The sequence below is a fragment of the Pteropus medius genome, unplaced genomic scaffold (assembly GCF_902729225.1).
Source record: "Pteropus medius unplaced genomic scaffold, Ma_sr-lr_union100, whole genome shotgun sequence".
NCBI classification, from domain to species: Eukaryota; Metazoa; Chordata; class Mammalia; order Chiroptera; family Pteropodidae; genus Pteropus; species Pteropus medius.
Genome location: NW_024354875.1, coordinates 29,274,998 through 29,291,826, shown reverse-complemented (window position 1 = coordinate 29,291,826; position 16,829 = coordinate 29,274,998). Strand labels below are relative to the sequence as shown.

The window sequence follows — 16,829 nt, the reverse complement described above, 5'->3', positions numbered from 1 at the left end:
ACCAGGATTAGGTTTGGCTCCATAGTCCATGCTGCTATTATGAATGAGGTTGAACATCTTTTCATATATTTAATTTTTTTTCCCTATGAATTCTCTTATATCATTATTATGTCTTTTAAGGGATTTGAAAGCTTTTTATTTATTAGGGAAACTACTTTTTCTGCCTGTTTTTTCAAGTTTATTTTTTGCCTTTTGCCTTTTTTAATGATACTTCATTTTCCATACAGACATTTCTGATTTTTAAGTATTCAAATTTATCAGTATTTTTTGATTTCTAGGTTTTATTTCATAATTAGGAAGACTTTTCCACTCGAAAATTATTTCTTTTAAAAATTCCGTAGTTTTTGTAGTGATTTTATAGCTTCACTAAAAAAAAAAACATTTAAACATTAGGTGCTTTTGAATTTATCTTGATGTAAAGTAAGATTTTAGGTCTATTGTTTTTCAGATGGTTTACCAGCTGCTGTTCAAATAAAATTTGAAAATAACTTCCTCCCTTCTCCACTGATTTGAGATACCACCTTTATAATATATGAACTCTCTCTACATATTAGGATCTGCTTTCGAACTCCTGTTATTTTGATCTAACCATCCATACATCCCATAATGTCTTTGTGATTACAGGTCTACTCTTTTAGATATGTAGAGCTACTCTTCCTTCACTACTGTTTTGTTGTTTTTGCTATTGTTTCCCCCAGAATTTTCATTGATATTCTGATTGTTCATTCTTACATTTGAACTTTATAGAAACTAATTTATGCCCTATTTTGCTCTCGCCCAAATTATGTTGGGATCACATTAAACGTATTAAGAGAAAATCGATATCTTTATTTATGATGTTGACTCTTGTATCTAAGAACAAGTTATACTTTTCTATTAGTTCAAACAATGTATGTTTCTCTTAAAAGAATTATTTGTTTTTTGAAGATTTGTAAGAAATCTACCACAACCATTTGATTCTTGTGCTTCTGGGGAGTGGAGTGGGGATAGCTCCTTGAAATGTTCTCTATTTTGTTTAATTAATATGTTTATATATTTTATCTATATTTGAATATGTTTTGATACAAAAATTATATTTGCCTAGAAAATTATCTGTTTTTTTCTGGATTTTCAAATTTAGTTGACTGAAATTGAGTAAAGTTTTATTTTGTGATTCCTTTAATTATTTCTGTAAAGATAATTTCTTCTCTTTTAATATTTCTTACTATGTATTTATGCTTCCTCCTATTTTGTTGATTATATATATTTTTAAATTTATTATTATTATTTATGCCTACAATACCTGGTCTTCCCATCCAAGTACTAATCAGGCCTGACATTGCTTAACTTCCGAGACCAGACAGGATTGGGCTTGTTCAGGGTGGCATGGCCATAGGCCATGAACTGTGGCTCCACTGGGGCACGAACCCAGGACCTGCTGTGTGTAAAGCAGACATGCTAACCGCTACACTATGGAACCACGTCCTGTTAATTATATTTATTTTGGGCTTACCTGTTTTATTTTTCTAAATAATGTAACTGGCTTTCGTATTTATTTATTTAGTTAGTTATATTGTCTGTTTCTTAATTTATTACTTTCTGCATTTATCTTTATTGATTGTTTAATTCTGTGTTCCTTTGGTTTATTTTGTTGTTCCTTTTCTAAAGACTTATGTTGGATATTAGTGGATTCGTTTTTATTTTTATTTTTTGTTAATATAAGTATTGAAGTCTCTGCATTTTTTTCTGAGTCCAATCAGACAGATTCTGACATGTAGAATTTTTATTGTTATTATTTTTTGAGATATTCTAAAATTTGTTTTGGAGTTTCTCTTTCCTTATAGTTGGTTAAAAGGCACTTCATGTAGTTTTCTGGTTTTGTTATTGATTTTAAGTTTTAATACATTATGGTCATGATTATATTACCTCTACTTTTGTAACATAAAGAGTTTTTCATGACTTAATCAGTTTTATAGCCATTCTATAGATTCTTTTTTTTTAGGTGTGGCAACCGTTGATTGATCTCACAGATTGCAAGGAACTTGTCGGCTTACAATTCTTTAATTTTTGTTTTTTACGCCTACAGCACCTGGTCTTCCTAGGTGGTCTCCCATCCAAGTACTAACCAAGCCCGACCCTGCTTAGCTTCCAAGGTCAGACACGATTGGGCTTGTTCAGGGTAGCATGGCCATAGACTTATAGATTCTTGAAGAGTAGAAATGTTCTGTGTTTCAAGTATAGAGTATGATATCCATATTTATTGTTTTATCCACTTGCTCAGTCATTGCCTGAGAGAAATAAATTAGTTTTCTTTTTAATGTATTTATGTCTTTATCGCCTTTAATTCCTAAAGATTATGATTTATGAATGTTGCTTCCAAGTTGCTTGCTTCATAGATATTCATATTTATTACCATTTTATCAGGAAACTTTAATATTATAATGTAGCCATCTGTGTCCTAATTATTGCTTTTGGTCTTGAATTATACCTTCTCTGATATTAAGATTGTGACCCTTGCTTTCCTTTTCTTTGTGTTTGTACTCCTCTATGTCAATTCTTTCATTTTCAATTTGTTTGAACTATTTTTTCTTTTGAAATAAATATTTCTTAAATCTTCAGCACAGAGTTTGAGTTTGGTTTAGCAATTCCATTTCAAATGATTTAGCAAAAAAAAAAAAAAAATCAGAGGTTTTTACAGTCATGCATCAATAATGATGGGGGTATGTTCTGAGAAATGTTATTAGGTGATTTCATCATTATATGAACATCAAAGAGTTCACTTACACAAACATAGATGGTAATAGCCTACTGCACACTAGGCTATACAGTATAGCCTATTGTTCTAGGCTACAAACCTGTACAGCATATTACTGTGCTGAATACTATAAGTAATTATAATATGATGATAAATATTTATGTATCTAAACATAGAAAAGTTATAGTAAAATATGGTAAAAAGAAAAAATGGCACATTGTATAGGGCACTTAAGAGGCTTTATAATGGAGCTTTCAGGATTGGAAGTTGGTCTGGGTAAGTCAGTGAGTTTGAGTTAGTGGTGAATGAATGCGAAGGCCAAGGACATTACAGTATGCTACTGTAGACTTTATAAACATTGTGTCACGAGCCCTGACTCTGCTTCCTTCCAATAGGGTCAGAAATAGACCATCAAAGCTGGCAATAATGCTCCATGAACAGGACTGTAAGCTGGATTGATTGGAAATATCTAGTAAACACTGGCTGGATATGGCATAGATCGCCACAATGGTGACTGTGAGGAGGGACTGCAAGGTGGCTTGAAGATCAGTAGGAATAAGAAATCAAGATGCAGAGATAAAAGAACATAGTGGGTTGTCATGGCACTGTGGCTTGGCTATCACATGTTGGAGCAGTAGTCAAATTAAGGAAGTTTGTGGTAGTCATAAAAAAAGACAGTGTTTAACATGGAGAGGAGGTAGAACTGAGGACTGATTATTTTTGACTTTGGAAATCTGGTTTTTGTTCCATTGACCATATCTGGCATAAAGGCTCTCTCTGGCATTATGATGGAAGAAATAAAATTTATCTATGCTTTCCATCATTACAACCTGAAAATATTTCCAAAATACAGCGACAGGCTGGTTTGATTCTATCACAAAAAGCTTTTACTAAAGTGGCCCTTGGCACTTACTACTTGTTAAGGTAGCTCCCGTGGACCTGCGTCCTTGTACAGGATCTTAGGACCTCAACGAAGAATTTACAGCAATGTCCTCTGAAGACCATAATCTACATCCGAGAGGGCTGTAGAACCCTCTAAATGTGTTGTGCCGGGGGGACAGACTTTTCTGTGCTGTGACAGGTCAGTGGCTGACTGAATGGGACGTAATCTGTGCACTCAAAATTGAGGTGCCGTGAGTGAGAGGGAATCTATTGCCAAGCCCCACAGATATTGCTGCCATCAGAGAAAAAAAATCCCTTCTGAGCCACATATTTTTTCTATTTCTTGGAGGAAATTCAGCTCCATTATAATCTTATGAGACCACTGTCATATATGTGATTCACAGTTGACTGAAATGTCATTATGTAGCAAATGACTATACAAAGATTCTCTTGTAATAGGGGGTTGATTAAATAAATTATTCTTTACTCAAAATATGTAATAACATATAAACATTAAAGTCAGATTGAATAAGAATATTTAATGCTTTAAAATGTTTAAAATATGAAGATATTTCATATGCTGTATAAAATATATTAAGTGATAAAGCCAATTAACAGATTGTGTAGTTTGATCCCAACATTGATATCCTTTTCCATCTTTGTACTTAATATCTATATAATATACCATATAAAGACTGCAAGATATGCATAAAATATTAACAATTGTTATACTCAAGTGATAGTATTATAGTTGTTTTAATTTTTTTTGTGCTTTTCTGTATTTTCTGGTTTTAATATTTAAATATATTATTTTTATAACCTCTAAAAATGTGATTTTTTTCTCCCTAAAAATGCAGTAAGAAAAAAATCTCATCATCTAATTATTTGAAACTAAGATCCTGGCACGGTTAACAATAGTCCTCCTTATTATCTGCCATACTCCCCCAGCATTCTGGCAGAGATCTAAAAAGTATATGGTTTTCCTTGACTAGAGTCCTCAAGACTCGGCACCTGAAGGAAATTCAGTCACTGTCCTCACTCTCTCCTGGCTGCTCTGTCTGACTGCCTGGAATGGGGCGAGGTGGCCTATTCCTCTCCCAGGGTCCCCATTTTCCTTCAGGCCCAGGGCGTATAACCACATTTTACCTACGCGTTTCTGTCGCCCTTCCTTCTCAATAATTCCTCACAGACTCATTCTCAGAAGAACAGGGCATTCTTCTTTTTCCTTTTATTTGCTCACTAGTCTTTGTTTACTTAGGAGACATGAACATTCTTTTGACTAAAACCAGTGAATTTTGTTTTTCAGCTCCTTCAATGGGTAATTTAACTGTCTCATTAGTGTTTTTATGTGTGGATTTTAAGAGAATTCCTTTGAGTTTTTGTTGTCCTTTTTACCAGTTGATGTGGAGACACAAGCTATCATTATAAAGCCTCTTAAGAAATTAAAACCATTTCCCTGAAACGATCTCCATAAAGAACTCTCAAGATGTGTGTTTTATATCTCACGCAGAACTTCTCTGATTAAATTCTTCATTTGTCAGTTTCTGAGACTGAAATTAAGTTTGCTGGTACTTTGGATGTACTTCTAATTTTGGGAGGGGGTGTCGTGAAAGCACTTGCAGTATATTTTTTTGTTGTTGTTTTAATTTTTGGCTCGTATTTTGTTTTTAAAGATGTGGCTATTTCCATAAAGGTTTGGGCAATTATATAACCACTAAAGGAGAACTGTCTAAAAACAAAACTAGACAAAGCAAAATGCAATCCTTCAAACCATTAATTTTAACTTCTCTCAGTATAATTTGGGGTTGAGATGATATTCAGAGTAAAAACCTATAATTTTGTTGTAAGTGTATTATACTCCTTCCTCCTGTTAAATTTCTATGTCCAATTTCCCAGTGAGTTCTTAAAGCAAGTGCTGTATTGATTAGGTTTTTATATCAAATCTACCGCTAGACTGAGATAAATCTGACCTAGCTGATAAAACCAAATACTTCCTTCTTTTTGTCACAACCACGGCCAATTCTAGAAAAAAAATATCAAGTAGGCACAGAGTGTTACTGTCTCTTCTCCTGTGTTGGTTCTTGCTTGGGGTCTCCAGCAATAAATCCCAACCATCTGTGTTGCTTTAAAAGACTTGCCTGAAGCAAACACTTCTTATAGGCTGCATTTGTCTGGCAGATAGATTTTGTGAGGCTTGTACACCATTAACGATTGGTAAATTTCACATCAAAATTCAAGTATCAGAATCTCTTGGAAAACTTAGAAACTTGACCTATCGAATTTAGAGTTCTGCAGAATAGCAGCTCACCTCTTCTTTTTGAATTTTTTGATCCTGTTATTTATATTTGACAAAAAATGCATATATTTGAAGTATATAATGGGATATCTTGATATATGTATACATTGTAAAATGATTATCACAATGAAACCAATGTATCCATCATCTCCCATAGTTACTTACCTATTTTTGTGTGTGGTGAGAACACTAGAGATTTACTCTCATAGCAAATTTTAAGTTGTTGTTGTTGTTGTTGTTGTTGTTATTGTTATTAACCATAAACACTATGCTATAAATTAGGTCTATAGAATTTATTCATCTTATATTTGATCAATATCATTTATTTTATCATTCTACTCTCTGTTAGTATAAGTTCAATTTTTTTTTTTTTTTTTAAATTTAGATTTCATATAAGTGAGACCATGTAATATTTATCTTTCTGTGTCTGGCTTTTTCACTTAGAATCTGTCCTCCAGTTCCATCCATGTTGTTATAAATGGCAGAATTTCTTTTCTTTCTTTCTTTTTTTTTTTTTAAGATTGAATAATATTCTACAGTATATTTTCTTTATTCATCTGTTGAGGGACACTTAAGTTGTTTCTATATCTTGGTAACTGAGAAGTGCAGATATCTCTTCAGGATAGGAATTTCATTTCCTTCATATATATACCCAGAAGCGAGATTGCGGGATCATATGGTATGTTTGATTTTTTGAGGAACTTCAATAATGTTTTTCATAATGGCCATACAAATTTACATTCCCACCAGGAGAGCACAAGGGTTCCCTTTCCTTCATAATCTCTCCAATACTTGTTATTTTGACTTTTTGATAACAGCCATCCTAAAAGGAGTGAGGTGACATCTCATCGTGGTTTTAATTTGCATTTCTCTGATGAAGTGACATTGAGTAAATCTTTATAAGTAGTCTGTTAACTATTTGTAAGTCTTCTTTGAAAAAATATCTATTCAAGTCCTTTGCCTATTTTTAAATCTGGTTACTTGTCTTTATGCTATTGAGTTGTATAAATTACTTGTATATTTTGGATATTAACTCTTTATAAGATATATGGTTTGCAATTTATTTCTCACTTCATAGGTTTCCTTTTCATTTTGTTGATTATTTCCTTTGCTGTGCAGAAATATTGTAGTTTGATGTAGTCCCATTTGTTTAGTTTTGCTTTTGTTGCCTGTACTTTTGGTGTCAATTCCAAAAAAAACATTGCCAAGACCAATGTCAAAGAGCTTTCTCCCTATGTTTTCTGGTATCAGGCATTATGTTTAAGTCTTTAATCAATTTTAGTTGATTTTTGTGTATGGTTTAAGACAAGGGTCCAATTTTCATGATAGTGACAAGTGTCAGAACCTGCTCTGGGCACTGGAGCAGGTGTGTGGACCTGGGTTGGTGTGCACATACACAGCTGCAGAAGCTGGGGCTAGCTGCAGATTGGGTGGCTGTGCTGGATCCAGGCCTATGCTGTTCACAGTAGTATTGGCTAGGGTGACTCTGATGGGGGTGGAGGCAGGGAAGGACTCAGGCAGCTGGAGTCTGTGAACACAAAAACCTGTGGGGCCTTCGACAGTGAGTCTACAGCAGCTGTGCTGGCTGTCAGTTCCTTAGAGACGGTGATCTGCTGCTGCGGAGCACTCTGCAGAGGTCCCTGATTGGATCCTCAGAGATGAAAGCTGCAGGAGTCCACAGTGTCCGCAAGGGCTGTTGAGATTCTCAGCAGTGAAAGCTAGTAGGTTCCTGTGAAGAGCAAGTCACTGGGAACTGTGGTCATTCCCACCAACTGGCTAATCTTTGTTCCTAGTTATCTAGATGTCTCAGCTATGCTGGTCTCAGGGTGGGGTGAAACCAAGGTAAGTCCTTTGTGCAGTGCCCCCAAATGCTGGGGAAGCTGGTCGCTCACCCTGCTTTCCTGGTGAGAAGAGCTTCCTCTTGACACTGAGCTGTGCCAGTCCGAGGGATGAGCTGATACAGGAAAATTAAACTGTTCTTTTTACCTCTTTAATGTGGTTATTCTGAGGTTTTTTGCTCCACTGCATTGTTGAAGCTTAAGTGGACTTTTAAGCTCTCCTGGAGCTATTTTTATTTATGAATAGCTAATTGCTATTCCTTGCAGGTGGACACAGAGCGGGATCTCCTACTCTGCCATCTTGGTGATGCCACTTGCAGCTCAGTCTTTAGGCTGGGCATGTGTTCTTGCTCTCTATTTCACTAAGATTCCCACCACTCATTGTTGTTTTACAGTGGCTCCTTTTATGTTACTCATTTATGCAACTTTCATTTTTCCTGAAGGCATTTCAGTCCGTGTTCCCTCCCCTAAAGAAGAAATTGACTAAGACTTAAATCTAAGGTTGTGGTTCTTAAACTTAAGCATGTATCAAAATCATACAAAGAGTTTCTTAAGACATGGATAGCTGGACTCAATCCCCATTCAGTAGATCTCAAGGGGGGCCTCAGAAATTGCATGCTAACAAATTCTTAGGTGATACAGATACTGTTGTTCCAAGGACCACACTATGAGAACCACTGCTAAGGTAATACTCCTCTATGGGATAGCTATATATTCATTCATTTAGTAAAGATTTAGTTAAAGTGTTTTGCTCAATATTGAAGATTCATTAGTGATCACATATGTGTGGTTCTTATATTGATAATCAGGCAAAAAATTTAAATTTTATTTACTTTTTACAAAGAGGTATAATTATAACTGTGACCCTGTTGCGAACAGTATTCAGATATGGTTTCCTTAAGGAATGACCTAAAGCTAATCTGTGGAGGATAAGTAGGCCTCAGTCCGACAGATTAGGGAGAGGATGGAGCTTCCTAGGTCATAGAAAGAGCATGTGTGAAGCCAGGCAGAGCAGTCTTCCAGATCTGAATGATGAATCTCTGATGGGGATTTCAAAGATGTGGGAGAGATTTCAGGTTGGAATAATTCCCAGTCCTCATTACAAGGAGCCAGGTGCCTATTCTGATGACTTTTGAAGCTGATTGTTCCCAAAATTGCAGGGTATGGAGCCAGGAGAGAAGGAACTGTCAGTCCTGGCAATCTGATCCATCAGTCCTAATGAGGTGGTCTGCATGAGGGAACAGTGGCAAAGTTATTTTGAAATCCTCCTGTTCTGGGGAAAATCTCAGTGGCATGTTGGAAACTCATTCTAATTTCTCTCTACTCCAGTTTCTGTACATTGCTAGAAAGAGAAAAAGATATCAAACTACAGATCATTAAAATTTCAGGCTCAGTCCACCTGTGCCTCTGCCCTGGTTCATCAATCCTTTTATTTCTTGTCACATAAGCTGTCCATGCCACGGTTTCCCCCCACGTCTCTTGTCTCAGCCTCTTCCTCTCACCTGTGGCTGTTGACCTCCAACCTCATCTGTGGCTTCTCTTTCTGTGCCCTCTGAAAGCATTTATTTTTAATTCTTGGGTAGATAGTGCTTTTTAATTTTCAGATGTCTAAATGTAAAAGTATTTGTTTTTATTTGCCTTGTTTTTTCTTTTCTCTTTTTGTCATAATTCGGAAACAAGAATACCCCCTATTTAAAAAAAAAATCCTATATTTGTTCTTGAACTTCATGTGTTTTTTTCTATTTATATATATTCAATTCATTCATAAATTAGAATATTTAATTCAGATCTTTGAGCCTTTGTTTTTACTTTTTCCTTTGAGAAAATGAAATGTTTTTGACATTTCCAACCTCTGCTGTCTCTTTTTAAGGCCGGTTTGTTTTTTGCCCCTTTGTTCCTCATAGATTGTCTTATGTCTTCATTTTCTAATGTAGTAGTATAGAATGTTCTTTGAGGTCCCATTTAGTTCCGAAATAGTAGGATTACAAGGAATTTGCTTCTCTTCCACATACATTTTGATTGCATTCCTAGCTTTTAATAAATTAATTTTGGTTATTTTCATAGCATCATCAAAAAAAAAAAAAGAAGAAAAAAGAAAAAAGAACGTGCCTTTCACTTTATATTTCACTTCTCTCCTACTTTGCAAATTAATTGTATCAATGCTATCAGCCAAAAATTTAAAAAGTGATTTTACTCTAGACCCATAAAGTATATACCTAAAAATGTGTCATTTCCCAAAAGTGTATCTTACACGCTGGTTTTAAATATTTAACTTTGTAGGTTACTTTTGTTCCTATCCAGATTTTTCTCCAGGCAGTGGAATCCTTATGCCATCTTGCTTGTATGCAGAAAGGGTAACAGAGCCTTAAATAACTGTCTCTTCATATTTCTTTTGGGAGTATATGGGCTTTACAAATTTGATCTCATGCCTGGCTCAATTCACATCTGTGCTTTCTCTTTCCAGTACAGACCTCATGGATCTTCCACTATCTGACTGATAATCCCAAACTTCACAAAGCAATAAAACCCCCTATGTTCCTCTTTTCCTAATATACTTTTGGAGGAGGTGCAAATACCAGTCCCTCGTTCCCTCATATACAGTAAATTTTTGTCTCCCTTCTCAAATAGGATATTTGCCACTTTCTTTTCTCATAGTCTGATAGCACTGGCAGTTTTCAGTTTCTTTTCTCAGTTTATATTATTTTTCCAGTTTAGGTGATTTTTATTTAACTCTTTTCTTTTAACTCCTTGAGTTCTAACTCTTGACCTTATTAAGGGCGCTGTGTTATTCCCTTCTCCTGTGTTTGAATTTCTTTTATAGTCTGCCCATTGTTTTCATTTTCTTTGATATTTTCCTCGATGCTCTTGCTGTTTATTCCTCCCCTCAGGATTTCAAGTGAAGATGTATCTCTATCCTTTGGTAACTTGTGATGCATTCATATCATTTAAAATTCTATTACTGGTAATTTTTATCCTGAATATGTTTTGACTTATATTTCTTAAATTGCCCAAAACACGAAAAACATAAATACCTTTATTCTTGTCTATGTAGGCAAAGGAATTTAGCAAATTTTTGTCTCCCTTCATCTTCTAAAAATATATTCTAGTGTTTGTTGTAATATCTGAACTCTTTCATTCAAATTATTTTTCAATTCATTGTTAATTTAACATTGTATGTCTTTTCTTAATTTCTATTTTAAATATGTATTTAGCCATATTATAACAAATATTTTATTTAATCCTTTGTTTAAACACTTTCAGTACTAACCATCAAGACCTGCCCTATCCTGAGTTAAATATTTTTATTCATCCCTAGATCAACTTGAATAAGTCTTTAATTTTATCAGAGAAGTTCAGCCAAAATATCTGGAAATCTCTTACTGTTGACTTCTCCTAAGAAAGACAAGATGGATATAAATAGACTTTGTAGAATACACATTTTCATCTTGACAACTCTACTAAGTGAAAACAGCACAGATGTTCATCAGCATGGGGTTAGTTATCTATACAGTGGTCCATTAATACAACAAAATACAATGATATTATTGTTTTTAAAGAAAGAAACAAACAGCTTTCCCTACATAATATGAAAGATCTCCAAGTTATAACTGATGAAATGAAAACATTATGGTACATTACATACCTATGTTCATAGCAGCACTATTGTAATAGCTAAGCGGTGGAAGCAACCCAAGTATCCATCCTTAATAGATGAATGGATAAACAAATGTGGTATACACATACACTGGAATATTATTCAGTCTTAAAAGGAGGAAATTCTGACACATGCTATAACGTGAATCTTGAGTACATTATATTAAATGAAGTAAGCTATTCGCGAGAAGACAAATACTTTGATTATCCTTATATATATCTACAGTAGTGAAATTCATAGTAATGGAAAGTAAAATGGTAGTCCCTGGCACTGGGGGGAGTGAGGAGTGGGGAATTGTTGTTTAACGGGTACAGAGTTTCAGTTTTGCAAGATGAAAAAATTCTGGAGATTGATTACACAATGTGAATATATGTAACGCTATCAAACTGTACACTTAGAAATGTTTAAGAGGGTAAATGTTTTGTCATAATTTTTTTACCACAATAAAAGAAAATCATGGTACAGAGTATGAAAACTTCAGGGTAAAAAAAGTAAAAAATATAGATGTATTTGTAATTACTTGAATATGCACAAACAGTATAGTACACACATGAATATATCAATAGTAGTTATAAGTAGATAGAAGTTTGGAATATGTAGATGTGTGAATCAGCATTGAGATGAAAATTGTTCACTTGATATTTGTTTTTCTGTTTTCAACCATGAGAACTATTATTAATTCATTTAAAACAAAATGAACAAACCCGAACAGTGAGTAGATGGTGTTGGGATTTATGATCTCCAAAATCAATCTCCTACTTTTCAGTTAGAGAGGCTGTGTGCCTGATAGGGAGGGAATGCTTCTTGAAGACCCCATTCCCAAGGTCTCAAATGTTTCTTCTAGCTGCTATAACCTGTTTAGTGGCTATGGTAGGCAGAATAATGGCCCCCCCAAAGATGTTCTCAATCTAATAGCTAGAACATGTGAATATGTTATTTTAGATAGCACGGGAGAATTAAGGTTGCAGGTAAAATTAAGTTTACTAATCAGCTGACTTTAAAATAGGGAGGTTTTTCTGCGTTATCTGGTAGGCTCTTAAAAGGGGAAACGAGAGGCAGGGGAGGAAGTCAGAGTGATGCGATGGGAGAAAGACTCTACCTGCTGTTGCTGGCTTTGAAGATGGCAGAAGGAGGCCGTAATCCAAGGGAGGTGGGGACCTCTAGAAGCTGGAAAAGAACAGGAAACTGATTCTTCTCTAGAGTTTCCAGAAGGAATGCAGACCTGCCAACACACCTTGATTTTAGCCCAATGGGACCTGCGTAGGACTTTTGACCTACAAAACTGTAAGATGATAAATTTATTTTGTTTTAAACCACTAAGTTTGCGGTCATTTGTTACAACATTAATAAGATATAGCGACTATGGAGTGGGCTGAGGAGATTACTGGGAACAAAATAATCAAACCCCAACTAGTCTCTCTGAAACCTAATTGTTTCTTCACTTTCCAAATTGTTTCTTCACTATCCAAATTAAATTTGGATAAAGATGAAAAAGAAAAGGTAAACCTCCAAGGAAATTGGCACATCATCATCTATTCTTTGATACAGGAAAGAGTACTATAATCCGAATGATTATCTTCTTTTGACAGTAACATATTTTTCTTTTTTCCTAATTGTGTGATTTCTCTTCCTCCTTGAAAAAAATTTTCTGTCATTACCCAATCAGAAAAAAGAAAATATAAAGAAACATGAATCACTCTTGAAATTAAAAAATAAATCAGTACATGTCTAGGTAGGGATTTTTCCCCCCCACAAATTAGCTATTTTAGAGTTCTTCCATGGGATCAGGCACAATGCTTCCATTCTGAAAATAACCACATCAGGCAGGAATTATTAGCATCTCCATTTCACAGGTGATAAGCCCAAAGTTTCAAAAAGTTGAGCAATTTTTCCAAGCTAATCAGTTCTGTACCAAACTGTTGACTTAAGGGCCCACATTCCTAACCATTGAGGTTCTCTGCTCTCACGCTCGGCTGTATGTCCTTTTGGCTATTCTTCAGGAGCATGCCCTCCATGTGTGCCTACGTAGCCTCAATAGTATTTCTTGTTTATAGATTTCATTACATTACTTTTCCCTGCACATTCTGTCTTTCAAATCACGAATTCCCATCTTTCTAATATCATCTCTGTTCTTTACTACTTTTAATGTAGATTTTAAAATACTATTGTACTTCCAGTGTCCTCGTGTGTGTGTGTGTGTGTTTAATTTGACTTTTTAAAAAACCTGATTATCTAAAATAATTCTTTGAGTTTATTTTCTCTCTCATCCCTTGATTTATAGAAACACAAGAAAACAAAAAGTAAATGCTTTCTAATTTTTTCTGCCGTTTTCTGACACCCTCAAATACATGGAACCATTTCCCTTCTGTTGGGTTTTACAATCTACAAAAGATAGCTCTATCAGTACAAAATGTTAGGAACTAATGGTTCTCTCACCTTCCACATGAAGAGTGGTAGCATCTCCTCCACAGACCTAGACTTGGAGGGGCTAACTAGTGCTGATTCTGACAAATGCGATCTAATGCAGCTCACTAGAACTGAGGAAGAAACATCCACTGCTTCCTGCTCTTCTGATTCACTGGCAAGAAATTGTCATTTTCTGAAATTTATCTCTGCAATTTTTCTGAAATTTCAAGCAGACACATGAAAAAATACAATCCCCAGAGTGCATTAATCTCTGAAGCTTCCTGTATATATCCCCTCCAAATATGACAACGTCACCCACCAGCTGTCTGCTTTTACCATTGCCTCATTGTACAATAGAGTATCTCTAAGTATATGCAAAAGAGGTATCATGGGATCAAGTCTATAAATGTCTGTGTGTGTGTGCATGCTTTGCTCTGTTTTAGGACTTGTATTTTTGAAGTAAGGATCCATTTAAGACAAAGGGCATAGATAGAAGTCTCTCCCTCCTTCTCCTCCCCTCCACCCCTCTCCCCTGTAAGACCTGGTTCTGTCTCACAGTAGCATTTGCTTGCTACTGTTATTTTTACCACCTGGATCACCTGGGCTTTGTTTAATAGAAATTCTTTTCAGAGTGTCAAATTGTTACTATCTATTTCCGATTTTCAGTGCTGCCACAACTTTGTAACTCATCGTAACCTTTCATTGTTATTGCAATAGGACAGATGAGAGGGTGAATTGGTACCACCATCATAACGCAGAAGTCAGCACTGCAAAGATATCTTTGCTGCATAAGTTCTTGTTCTCGTCTCAGCTGGGGCCATCATTTCTGCATACCACTTTTCCCTAGCTACTTGATTTATTTTCCTTACTTCTTCTTCTTGACTTTCTATTTCTTTCTCAAGCCCACTCTGGCTATTTGCTCCTATGGCACCAAAGACTTTCTGTGTTCAGTTGGGCAACTATGTTGTTTTTACTTGTCATCTTTAATTGTAGGCTGTTGAAACTTGCAGTGGTTGCCTGTCTCCCATTCAGAACCTTGAGCACTTCGCTTATATGTAGCCCCCTTTCATCGTAAAGGCTGCACACGTTGTTCTTTCCAGGAGGGCCTGCTGTGCCCTTTTCTCCATCCTAACATGCTTTTCCTCACTGTAGGTTATACTCAAATGATTTATTGAGACTCGTTTGTAATATGTCTTTGATTCCCTTATACTCACTGAGAACCTTCTGTGTCCCTAAATGAAAAGCACTTGGCAGGTAGTTAACCTTATCTTCCTTTGCCACAGTTCCATTTCATGCTTGTATCAATGAAACCAACTCCTAAACTGTCTGCTACTTTTACTGAAAGCATCCATGTCACAATCTCTCCTTAACAAGTCATAGAATCATTGATCCTTCGGGTTGAAAAAGACCTTAAAAGTAAGTTAGTTATGTATGATATGAGGATAGCATGATGTGAAACTATATATACAATGTAGCCGTGTGTGTGTGTGTGTATGCGTGCATATGTGTGTGTGTTGTGTCCTGCAAAGTGGAAAGGTGTACATCGCAGTGTTAACAGGGTGTGTCTGGGTGGTAGGATTACTCATGCTTTTAATCGTCTTTCATACACTTACCCGCATTTCCCAAATTTTCTTCAATAAGCAGTACCAGATGATAGAAAACACTGAAGTATTGCCTTTAAAATTCTGAGAAAAATTTTGCAGCCTAGAATTCTATGCCTATCTAATTAATTATCAATAGTAGGATAGGATAAAGACAGGTAAGACAAAGTAGTAAAATAATGTAGCTTCAATTTGTCCTTTTTAGGAAGCTCAGTGAAAATGATTATTACAAAACAAGAAAATAAATCAATGAAGCAGAACACAGGATGTAGGAAACAAACAAACAAAAAACCTAAACTAAGAAAGGATTTGAAGAAATTCCTATGACAACAGATATGCACAGTCATGAGAAGTAATCACCTTAGAAAGGAGCAGGGGCTGAGGGGGTGAGCTTTCTTTTTTTTTTCCTTTGGGAGAAATAATTAAGAAGAAATTAGATCTGATACACCCCTAAATGTCAGTTTCAATGGATCTTATAATTCACACATTCATTTACTCATCATCTATTTATTACTCACATTTAATGTGCAATCGCCATGCTAAGTTCTGGAAACACAATAGTGAACCAAAAATATCTTTTGTTTTCATGTAATGAAAGATAATGACTATCATCTCTTTTAATTTCCCCCACAGCCCCATTTTATAAATGAAGTCTTCTCATGTTATAAATAAGGAAGTCAAGTTCAGAGAGTTTAATAATTTGCTCAAGGTTGTTAATTAGCAAATGTCAGTGCTGGGATTCAAACATGGACCTAAAGCCTGTGATTTCTTTGCTCTGTTTGAAGTCAAGTTTTTTCTTCAGCGGGAAAAAAAGTCTTTGCTAAGAAATCTGCTTTCTTAGAATTGTATACTTAGCAAAAATGGTGAGGAAAATAATTTTGAAAACTCTCCTGGCTGGCCATTTTGTGGATGATACATCTGGATAAATCTGTACCTGATCGTCTGTGACAATACTCTCCTGTACAGATGGACGTGTAGCAGATGATGCTGCCATGTGCCGCCTGAATTACTGCTGCACTTCTCAAAATGTCTGCTCAGCATAACCACAAATTGAAAATAAACTTGTAAACTATTGTCAGTGATGTAGCTCAAAGACTTTATGTGCTGAAGGGTCTTTGAAGTTGTTTTTCATTACAGTCTGCCCTTTTTCAATGGGCAGAATTCATTTTCTTCACTTTAAGTGTGCTCAGTGAGGAGAAAACGGATCTTGAAAGGAAGATATAGGTCTTATTCCCTGGTGCCTTGCGTGAAATGCATCCTATTCTTCAATGCTTGGATCATTATCTACCTTCCACTCTCCATCTCACGTCACCTCACCTCACCCTACAAAACTCCTTCTCCAAGGAGTCTATCGCCCTCAGACAAGCTGCTCCGAGGTATGCAAACTCTGCATGCAGCCAAGAAATATTTGCTGGAT

The 16,829-nt window shown here is 35.5% G+C and overlaps 1 pseudogene; it reads right to left on the bottom strand.

Annotated features, from left to right (window-relative positions):
• Positions 1–2,056: 2,056 nt before the first annotated feature.
• On the bottom strand, positions 2,057–2,175 carry LOC120597266 (uncharacterized; annotated as a pseudogene).
• Between the last annotated feature and the right edge of the window lie 14,654 nt (positions 2,176–16,829).